Consider the following 12,455-nt stretch of genomic DNA (forward strand, 5'->3'; position numbering starts at 1 on the left):
ACGTCACCATCTAAAAATGGATAATTAACTATAGGAAATGAAAAATCATCTCTTTTATCATTAATTTTTGTATTAAGCTTCCCGTTAATGATAGAGATATCAAGATCGAGGAAAGGACAGTGGTCATTGTTAGTATTAGCTTTATTTAAAGTAAGTTCAACAGGATACATTTCTTTAGTATACACACTAAAGTCGTCATTATTGAGAGCCAATATATCATCCAAATATCTATAGTATTGTTAATATTTTGTATCAGATGATGTTTCGATGGGTCTTTGCTGATTTTAGTCATAAATTGTAACTCATAACAATAAAAAACAGGTCCGCAATAAGTGGTGCACAGTTAGTCCCCATTGGAATTCCGATAACTTGACGATATACGGAATCTCAAGAGCGAACAAAAATGTTATCAAGTAAAAATTCAAGGGCAGATATAGTATCAAAGCATGTCCAATTGACATAGCTCTTTTGTTTGTTGCTACTAAAAAATGACCTAAAAGAGTTTGAACATATGTATTCGCATTCCGACTTTTTTAATGCCCATTTAATTAGGTGTGTGAATTTGTTCTTAATAAGAATATGAGGCAAAGTGGTATATAGGGTAGAAAAATCAAAACTTTGAACAGAATCAAAATCACTAATATATACATGCAATTTATCAAGTACTTCCAACGAGTTTTTGACACTCCAAAAGTAGTTAATTCCACTATTTTCAAAGGCCTTATTTGAACAATTTATTATCAGGTTTTTGATTGTACCAAGTGTACTAGTAAGTAGAATAGACAATTTAGTAGTGATTGGAACAATGACTTGAAGACGAAATAAATCTATATTTGTAAGTTGATTTGTGTAGCTTCGGAAGCCAGTACATAGTAGGGACTTTCATTGTATTTGGTTCTGCTTGTAAAGAAGTAGCTAATGGTTTATGTTTGTTACAGATATCGTTTTCTGAAAATGAAGTCAGTTGGAATTTTATCGGAGATTAAAACAAAAAGCTAATATTACGCAATTATCATATCGATCGTTTCATACAATGCCAAAAATAATAAAAACAAATAAATGAAAGATAATAATAATTATTCGCATTCATTTATCAATATAGTTATACCCATATGTCAAATTTTGAATAACTAGTATGCTATGATGTCGTTTAATGGATTTAAAGCTAAGTTCAGTGTGTCAATACAAATTGGTAAAATAGTGGTCAAAACATTCAACTCGTTTATAAAGGTTGCAATTCTGTAAATATAGACAATGCAATTTCCCACCAGAACTCCCTTTGCGGCTAAAACTGTGCCACTTTTACTAGGAAGTTTCGTGAAAAATTATATCCAAGAACGAAAAGTTGATATGCACTACTATTTTATTCAAAGGTCAAAATATAGGGCTGTGCGGCATATTTTCAACATTTATATGCCCTGAACTTCTAAGAGTTTAAACTTATACTAAAATTCTATACTACCACTACCTCCACTTTTGGACCTCCTAAGAACTAAATTTTAGGCGCTACCATTTTTTCCTATACTGGTAACATTCTCAAGTTATGTCTCTATGAGATGAAACACAGAGATCATATCTGGGAACCAGTACGTTAACAAATTAACATATCTATGAATATCATATATCTCCCCAAAAGAGGCGTGGCTTGTGAAACAAAAGTATTTACAAAGTGTAACCTATAGGCTGTATGTGCCTGTCCAAAGTCAGGAGCCTGTAATTCGGTGGTGGTCGTTTGTCGCTGTATATCATATTTGTTTTTCGTTTATTGTTTTGTACATAAATCAGGCCGTGAGTTTACTCGTTTGGATTATTTAGGGCATTTTATGGCTTACTATGTTATGTGGGTTTTTTCATTGTTGAAGGGCATACGGTGACCCATGATTGTTAACTTCTATGTTATTTGGTCTCCGATGGAGGGTTGTCTCATTGGAAATCATACCACGTTTTCTTATTTTAATATGTACAATGTATGTGGAAACATTCTTTTTAATCAGTTTTTGTTAATAATCAATTAAACATAATAGCTAAAGGTAGAATATAATAAAACAATTGCTTGTCCTTAAATTTCTTAAAAGAAAGGTCACTGTTAACAAATTATGTCGGGCATTTAAAGCTCACAATAAAGGTTTGGGGTTGATCATTGTTAAAAGACGTACAGTGACCTATAGTTTCTTCGTACATCAATGCCATTTGGTATCCGATGGGTAGTTGTCTCATTGGCAATTATTCCAGATCTCCTTATTCTATAGTAATTTAAACATAAAGGGTGTCTAATATTACGCAGGGCTTAAAACATTTTTTTCCGGCAAAACGTAATAAGGAAAGCTTCAGACTTATATACACATATAAAGATAACAACAAAAAACTAACTAACTAAAAATGCATATACTAAAGAAATTTATCCTGTTGAACTTACTTTAAATAAAGCAAATACTAACATTGACCACTGTCCTTTCCTCGATCTTGATATCTATATCATTAACGGGAAGCTTAATACAAAAATTTATGATAAAAGAGATGATTTTTCATTTCCTATCGTTAATTATCTATTTTTAGATGGTGACGTTCCCTTGTCACCATCTTATGGTGTTTATATATCTCAACTTGTACGATTCGCTCGTGTATGTAACAACTTATTAGATTTTAGCGAGAGAAATTTATGTATTACTGAAAAATTATTACATCAGGGTTTTCGATATGATAATCTTGTCAAAACATTTACTAAATTTTATCATCGGTATAAGGACATCATTCGTAAATATAACTCAACATGCAGACATCTTATACGTTCGGATATTTCACATCCAATCTTTTATGGTAATATTCTTTACAAAGCACAAAAATGTCAGCATTCACCTCAAAAGCTAACAAAACCTTTAAACAGACTTATTAAGAAGGGATATAGTTACGATACTGTTGTCAGGTCATAAAAGATTGCATATTTTGGCTTTAATATTGATTCACTTATAGGGTCTTTGCATCGGAATTAAACATATTTATTCTAAAACCAGTTGTTGGCATGACACGGGTTATGTTCTTCTCATATATTTGATGATGGTATAATACTAAACCCCTAACAGGAGAGATTGTGCCTGATATGCATATGATAAAGACATAATCTTTCAATCAGTTTAATTGAGGTCTGGAGCTGGCATGTCAGTAGTCTGTTGTTATTTATGTATTATTGTCATTTTGTTTATTTTCTTTTGTTTCTTATTCTGACATCGGACTCGGACTTCTCTTAAACTGAGTTTTACTGTGCGTTTGTTTTTCTACATTGGCTAGAGGTATAGGGGGAGGGTTGAGATCTCAAAAAACATGTTTAACCCCGCCGCATGTTTGTCCCAAGTCAGGAGCCTATGCCCTTTGTTAGTCTTGTATCTTTTTTAATTTTAGTTTCTTGTGTATAATTTGGAGTTTAGTATGACGTCCATTATCACTGAACAAGTATACATATTTGTTTAGGGGCCAGCTGAAGGACGCCTCCGGGTGCGGGAGTTTCTCGCTGCATTGAAGACCCATTGGTGGCCTTCGGCTGTTGTCTGCTCTATGGTCGGGTTGTTGTCTATTTGACACATTCCCCATTTCCATTCTCAATTTTATATAATAATAAAGCGCATGATACGCCCGTCACTTTTTTAAACGAAAAAAGTTCCATTACTCCTCAATGTCATATCAGAAATTTATATAAAAAACAATAAAGGGAGCCTATTTTAATAGATATAACCCTGTCTCCATAGTTTCATGAAAAACTGCTCGAAGCATTTTTGATTTATTGTCCGAAAACTGGAAAATCCCTCCTTTTTTATGAAGACAATCCCATAACTCGGAAACGTAAAATCTAGATTTTATAAAAATCGAAAGGGAGCTTACGTCAACATACATAAACAATTTATCAAAGTTTAAGGAAAATTGATTAAAGCGTTTTACAACAGTATACCATAATACGTCCCGTAAACGGACGTTTAAAAACTAGAGACATCAAAATTGTCAAACATAACCCTCGAAAAAAACAAGTGAAAGGAATGTAGTAATTTTCCAATCAAATCTTTTCAAAACATGAGAAATACTTCTTATTAGTTCCATTTCATATACATAATATATTCTTAATATGCTTTGTTTAGGACTACCATTGAAGCCATAGCACAAAGAAATAAAGTCGTCCACGAATATGCATGTCTGATTGTCACATTAAGTCTCCATGCATCCAAGTTGTTAGCTCCATTTATGCAGAGCACACCATTGAATTCCCCAAGTTGCAAGGAAGATATTCCTTTCAGGACGTTAGACAAAACCCCTCTTTGCTGATCAATAATCCGTTTGTCTCGATAACACCCTCCTCCTAATGACTGCTCTACGATGAAACATCCTCTGATGTGGAAATGTATAGGTAATTCTACAATATAAATTAAATATTCAATGATGGAGCATTTATCACTGTGAAAAAGTTCTTAATTTTCATAATTTGAAGTTTTTAATATCGATTACTGTACTTCTAGTATTTGGATTGAAATAAGGCGGGTTGTGAAATCAATTCTTCCTAAACCCGGAGGATTAGTAGATAAAATTACAATCTAACAAACTAGTTATTTTTCCTGTGCTCACTTTGATTCATTCTCATTAAGTCATGACTTAGCTCTACTCGTATGGTTATTTAAATCTGAATACAAAGAAAGAGATCTAACAGGTATATTTCAAATTCTATGTTGCATACCTATTATATCGATAAATGGAGGGTCTATCGACACCTTCAGTGTTCCGACCAGTCTTCCACATCTATTAACTTGTCCTGGACCAGGGGCGTCCGTGCACGTATTCAATGTTACATCTGAAGCCGCCTGGGCAGATTGTGCATTTTCACATTCTGGTGTTCTGTAAGTCGATTCAAACGTAGACAAGAAGAATTGTACTGCAGACGGGATAGAAGAACTGTTCAGTACAGCGTCTGTACAATGTAAACACTCTATTCCTGAAGAAAAATCAATGGACTTTATTTAAAAAAAAACAATGAAAAAGGCAGAATATGGCATTATGGTAATTATTTTCACCTTTTCCTCGATCAATATTTGATTTTCGGTGCAATAATCATATATTTCTAAAAGTAAGGCACTTGTAAATCTTGTATGCATACTTCTCATTGTGTATGTTTTTTTATGAACACTAATTGTGTGTGCAACGTCTGTCGAACAACACTAATAAAATTGAGAATGGAAATGGGGAATGTGTCAAAGAGACAACAACCCAACCAAAGAGCAGAAAACAGCCGAAGGCCACCAATGGGTCTTCAACACAACGAGAAAATCCCGTACCCGGAGGCGGGCTTCGGCTGGCTCCTAAACAAAAATGTGTTCTAGTTCAATGAAAATGGACGTCACACTAAACTCCAAAACATATAAATGAACTAAAATTAAAAAAAAAACATACAAGACTAACGAAGGCCAGAGGCACCTGACTTGGGACAGGCGCGATATGCGGCGGGGTTAAACATGTTTTGTGAGATTTCAACCCTCCCCTTATACCTCTAGCCAATGTAGGATAAACAAACACACAGCAATACGCACAGTAAAACTCAGTTTAAAAGAAGTCCGGGTCCGATGTAAAAATAGGTAACAAAAGAAACTAAGCAAAATGACAATGTTACATAAATTAACAAAGGACTACTAGCAGTTACTGACATGCCAGCTTCAGACCTCAATTAAACTGATTGAATGATTATGTCTTCATCATATGAAAATCAAGCACAATCCCCCCCGTTAGGGGTTTAGTATCATACCATCATAGAATATATGAGAAAAACATAACCCGTATCATGCCAACAACTAAACCCATATAAAGAGTCATATTTTGTCCACAAAAAAGCTCGAATCAAAAAAGTTAAAAAGCCAAATAATAAGTATTTTCTTTTGTTTTATAAAGATATTGGAAATGTTCAAGATAACATGTTTATTAATCTTTACTTGGCATTGTTAGCGCGCATAGCCTATTTTGTATTATTGAAAAAATTAGGGTTTCTTTAAGCCATAGATTGCATAAGCCGTACGTATTTGGCAAAACTTTTCAGAATTTTCAGTATGTAATGCTCTTCAACTTCGTATTTGATTTGGTCTTCAATTTCTTTGATTGGAGCGCCACTAAAGAGTCCGATTAAGACGAACGCGCATCTGCGTACCAAATTATAAGCCTGTTATCTTTGATGAAGTTTTGATGTAAAAGTTTGAAATCTGTAAAAAAAATCACCAGTAACTGTCATACTAGTATTAGCTGTAGATTTAGCGGTAGTTGAACAATTTAAGGATGTTCGCTACTCTGTTTCAAAACAACAAGCTTTTTGAAACACTGTTATATGTTGATAGCATATATATAACAGAACTAAAAGAGGAAGAAAAAAAAAAGCAATGTTCGTGTCCTTGTTTTTGAGATATAGGCCATTCAAAATTTGGCGGGAAATGATTTTCTCTGGAATTTTCATACATTTTACATTGGCCCCTTTTTCTTTCAAAAACTACGAAAGAAAGGGATTTTATAAGATTTCTTAAAATGGATTTTAAAACTATATGTAATAATATTATGAAAAGAAAAGTATGGGTTAGCGGGCGAAATTTTTAATGGCACCACTTGGGATTCCGAATATCGGACAAAAAGTCACAAACAAGATAAGCGAACATCCTTAAACCCATTGTTCTCTCCAATTTTGTTATACAACAGTTTATCCTGTATATTCTGTCTTTTGTAGTTGGTTTGTTGAAGCCACTCCATCAAATACAGATAGCAATTATATTCAACGTTAAACTGTTAAATTTGAAATATTTTTCTTAATTCAATTCTAGCTGTCGCTATTGTTATTTATTGTAAACTTCTAATGGAAAAATGACAGATGAATGCTTAACTGCATAAACGAAGTATATAATAATATATATAATGCCAAGAGGCAAAAATACGAATTGCTCTGAAACCCGAATCAAAAGATGGAGCAACCAAATTAAAAACAGCTTTGAAACAGTGGTTGTCGTTTGTTAGTGTGGTTCATAGGTGTTTCTCGTTTCTCGTTTTTTATATAGATCAGACCGTTGATTTTCCTGTTTGAATTGTTTTACACTAGTCATTATGGGACCCTTTATAGCTTGCTGTTCGATGTGAGCCAAGGCTCCGTGTTGAAGGTCGTACTTTGACCTATAATTGTTAACTTTTTATACATTGTGACTTAGATGGAGAGTTGGCTCATGGGTACTCATACCACATCTTCTTATTGATATTGATTTCACATTCTAATTCAGATTTGAATTAATACAAGTTATATACCTCTACTATCTATTTTGATAAACATTTCAACTTGATTTTCAGTTAGTACGATGGTATACTCGTGATTGATATTTGTCTATTATACATCATGTGTTCAGTAAGTACAATATATGATTCGTGATTGAACTTTGTACATAAAGTACTTTACATAAAACTTCAAATACTTGAGAATGCCTTAATTCAACTTAACTTATTAATTTTTTTTCTTTAACGTACGTGGTACACTTTTTTGCGATATTCATAAAATTTTTGAATCAAAACAAGTTTTTAATATAAATTCTTCAAATTGGACATATATTAAAAACAATCATCATTTAGATAAGTAGTTATATACATGATATACTTCTGATATATTTTAATCGTTTAGAAGATGGAACCTTTCTTTTCGTTTACAAAAGATCTGATTGTGACAAACAGAAGAGAGCACAGGAGGTAACGTGAAGCACAGCGGAAAATTGTATTTTAAATGATTAAACATAGTTTTGTCGGGTTATTGATGTGTAAATTGGCGTGATTTATCATAAACTGAATACATGTTCGAAGGACGTTTATGTAAATAGTGTGTGTCATCGACCCTTTTTACATCTTAATAATCTTAACCTCTAGAAAAATGTGTATAATCTCTATAATTCTCAACCAAAACATTTGTATTTCCATTTTCGTTATATTTCACCTTTCTTGGAAAACCAATATTCCCCACTTGTTATAGAATAGCGCATGAAACATGTAACAGTAAAATCGACACTGTTTACTTAATTGGATAGGAAAGTATTTCCAGCAACCGATGAATTTTCTATCAAAGCGTAAACTCTAATGTACAAACCACATTCAAATATATAAAGAATCCTTAAAGAGCATCTGAATTTGAATTTAAGTAAATGTACATTATATACAATATTGGACATAAGTATTCCTGATATGACAAAATATACAATTAAAAGACTATTTTACCTTTTTTTCTTTTCTTTATCATTAGCACTTACCGTACGATTCACCTGTCAAAAACAAAAATGTAAACACGATCAAAAGCATAATGAATACAATCTACATAAATCTTCTTGTCAAGATGAATGAACTAAAATGTTCACGTGACACGGAAGAATTCACTTAAATGTATTTGAATGCACATATAAACTGATAATTATAGGTTTCTCATTAAATTGCTACAATTGTGTGTTTATACACCACTCTCTCTTTCCTTGTTCGGATTAATCATAATTGATTTATTTGTACGTTTCATTTTAAATTCAACTACTAAACATGGTAAAGAAAACAAATGAATTAGTTAATTAATGTTTGATTGAAATAATCAAGCAATAGGATTGGACACAAGTTATTACAACGTATATTAAGTCCTCTCCTTATATATACATTACACATATATGATGACAGCAAACACATCAATGAGAAAGCTTTGGTTTAAGAAAACAAAGGAAGGAGTCGCACATTGGCATGACAGTATAAAAAAAACCCAAAAAGCAAACAAGACAGAAAATTAACAAAAGACACAAACAGACAAAAACGTATGAATCAAGGAAAAAGAAATGCACAACTAGTATCTCAGTTGTTTGTAAAACAATTGAAAATCCTTTCCCTTTAAAGTCTGATATTTGTAATGCAGTCTTTACGACCTTTCATTTGATATGCGACGAGCATACCGTCTTAAACTTTTCACTTTTCGCACTTAATGACCCTTTCTATCTTAATTTTCGACATCGGAAGTATGATATTTGTAATGTAGACCTGATGATCTTTCATTTGATATGCGACAACACCATATTCTATTAAGTTTGATTTTTGCATTTAATAACCCCGTCCAACTGATTTATGGGGAGAGGAATTTGATATTTGAAATGTACACATTATGACCTTCCATTTGATATACGACAACCTTACCTTAGAAGGCAATTTATATTTTGCACCCAATGACCCCTCCCAACCCATTTTAGGGGGACGTAAATTTAATATGTGAAATATACGCTTGGTTGACTTTTATTTGAAAACATATTAACCATTTTAGAAGTTTTAATTTTTGCACCAAATGACACACCCTTCTCACAGGGATGAAAAGGGGTTTTGAAATTTTCATTTTTGAGTTGTCAATGAGCCCATTTAAACGTTCGTTTTGATATACCAAATGGCCCCATTTGGCAATGACCCAAAAATGATCCAATATCAATTTTATAAATAGAAATTATGAAACTTACAAAGTCAATGTAAAACATGAAAATTTCAAATTGCTTGGTTTTTTTTTTGTTTTTTTTTCTTTATTGAATGTTTTGGTATTTAGTCAAAATATAACCAAGTCAAACTCTTCAATTTCTGAAAATTTCAGGTGGCTAGCTGTTGTTTATTCATAAATAAATGACCTCGCTCGCAAAATTTCAAACTGCATCATATCTAAAACGACAACAGATATCTCAAATCTGCCAAGTGAAAAATGATCTGCAGATGAAAGTACAACACTGTTACAAAATTGGACAATTCCAAAGTTCATTAAGGTCACAATGAATAATCAAATATATGATACAATACCATATTTGAGAACCGGAAGTCGTAGAGACATGGCACTACCACCATTTAACTCAGGCCCACTTGACCTTTCAAATTCAACAAGGTCAAGGTCATAATACACTTTGAAGGTCAAGAAAATTTTTTATCATGAACTTGACATTGACTCAAACTGAAAGACCCGAAATACTGATCATTTTTGTAGTTTATAGTAGGTTGTCCAAGGTTAAGGTTGTCTTTCTGATATTGTTTTAAATCTAACCCATTTGCTTTATTAATTTTGTGTTTACATTGTATCATAGATCAAATTCATTCGTTCAGTGTATGTTCACTTGTTTTTGTTAATATGTCTTTTGATTGAGTTAAGCCATTTCAATTGATATTTTATAGTGTGTCTTTCTATGGTGTGATGTTACACTATTGTTTCAGGTAGGGTGAAGGTTGGCGCCTATTAAAACGTTTAAACCCGCTGCATTTGTTTGCACATGTCCTAAGTCAGGAACCTGATGTTCAGTCATTGTCGTTTGTTGATGTGGTTCATAAGTGTTTCTCGTTTCTCGTTTTTTATATAGATTAGACCGTTGGTTTTCCTTTTGAATGGTTTTACACTAGTCATTTTTGAGGCCCTTTATAGCTTGCTGTTCGGTGTGAGCCAAGGCCGTACTTTTACCAAAATGGTTTACTTTTACAAATTGTGACTTGGATGGAGAGTTGTCTCATTGGCACTCATACCACATCTTCTTATATCTATGATATATGTTACCGTTTCAAAGATATACACAAAATACTATACTTTAAAGAATTATCTCGTTGTAACTTTTGAAAGGATGGTCGGACAGTTTTGAGTCTAATGTTTAGAATATAGAGCCCTTCGAAAGAAACATTTTATACACTCTATGTATGCAGCGATCACTCGCTTACCTTTGACCTTTTGGTGCAAATGAAAGGTCACATGAACTAAAAAATATTGGCTAAGTCTCTACGTCTTCCGGTTCTCGAAATATAATTTTTCAAAGATTTTGTATAATATTTCAAGGGAAATGACTCTTATAAGGGTTTATAACAAAATTATTGAACATTACCATCTGTTCCTGTACATGTTGCGATTTTCAAATCGATTCTATCTGTAATAATGTTGAAGAGAAATGGAAATAAAAGAAATGTTATTGTGCGAGTTTTTTGGGGGAAACCGTGGTTTTTATTTTTACATCATAAGTATGGTTACTATGTTCGTTTTATATGCTCATCTACGGATATTTTTATATAGGCGCCAATTACATTTTTATAAGTTATACAACAAAAAGTGGAACATAACCAGGAACAGGCTCGAACTTTGAGTGACCCCGTTCTGACCGTCACGTGACTTTGAAGTGAAAATAAAAAATATAATTGTTTAAATCGAAAACTTTTTCATTAGATCAATGAGGTTTTATGCGGATCTCCTTTGTTAGACTCGGAAGGGATACCGTTATTTCTGAAATTTTAGTATATACTCTCCCTAATGAATTAAATTGTTGCAGGTAGAATTTTCATTGATACCCTCGACTTCATGTCACCTAAAGTACACATTATGCATATATTGATGCTTCAAATTACAGACCTTTTAAAATTCAAACTGACCTATTTCCCGTGCATTCATCATTCATCGTCCGTTCTGCGTGCGTGTTCCGTTCATTCATCGTCCATTCAACGTGCGTGCGCTCATCGTTCATCATTCCATGTGTTTTCCATTCAACGTGCGCTCAACGTTCATTCATTCTTAATCGTGTAAAGTACACTCAACGTTCACTCATTCTTAATCGTGTAAAGTGCGCTCAACGTTCACTCATTCTTAATCGTGTAAAGTGCGCTCAACGTTCATTCATTCTTAATCGTGTAATGGGCACTCAACGTATGTTAATTCTAAATCGGTTGATATTCATTCAGTCTTTTATTAATTCATTTTGCAAGATTACTTTACAGTCTTGTATTACCACTACGTACTGATTAGAAACTTTTTTTATATATGCTTAGAGTACTAATTTTCTCATTTACATACATGTATATTATGATGTTATAAAAGTATGTTAACTATTATGTGTATTCTGATTTATGACTTTATCTTTATTTACTTGCATTATATTTGAAACAGCAAATATCAAATCTCCTGCTCTCAAATTTGTGTTATAAACTTTACTTAAGTATATAATTGAAAGGGAAGTTATTAACCCACAACTATAGTATCAGATTTCTGAAATTCTTAGAAACAAACTTCTGATAATATCATTTCATAAGATCATGTCCAATGTATATACGCTTATTTGGCAAATTCATATTCTACTTAGATATTTTCATTCATTTATGTTTTTGATAAATACCATAACAGATATCATAATTGTCTCATTTCCTGATGGTCACATGTACACGAGGTTATTCCATCAAGAATAAACAATATACAAGGTTGTCGGGTGAATGTGGATTGCGGATTAAGAAGTTGAATGTCAAACTTGAATTAATAGACTGAGGCGAATTTAACACGGATATGTATTTTCTCTTCAACAATATTTTTATTTTCCATTCTTTATATTCATTTATACTAAGCGAAATACGTTTGTGACAAATTAAAAAAAATAAACATCAGATGTATTTGAAGGCATTTTGTAAAT

At 32.6% G+C, this 12,455-nt stretch overlaps 1 long non-coding RNA gene across 1 annotated transcript; it reads right to left on the reverse strand.

The window, feature by feature from the left end:
- Positions 1-4,031: 4,031 nt before the first annotated feature.
- Positions 4,032-8,411, reverse strand: LOC127714763 (uncharacterized). The gene is made up of 3 exons (XR_007987927.1): positions 8,283-8,411; positions 4,715-4,969; positions 4,032-4,396 (listed from the first exon to the last, which is right to left on the reverse strand). It is a non-coding gene; the product is annotated as an uncharacterized LOC127714763 (long non-coding RNA).
- Positions 8,412-12,455: the final 4,044 nt, after the last annotated feature.

Source organism: Mytilus californianus, unplaced genomic scaffold, assembly GCF_021869535.1.
Source record: "Mytilus californianus isolate M0D057914Y unplaced genomic scaffold, xbMytCali1.0.p SCAF_9, whole genome shotgun sequence".
Lineage (NCBI taxonomy): Eukaryota > Metazoa > Mollusca > Bivalvia > Mytilida > Mytilidae > Mytilus > Mytilus californianus.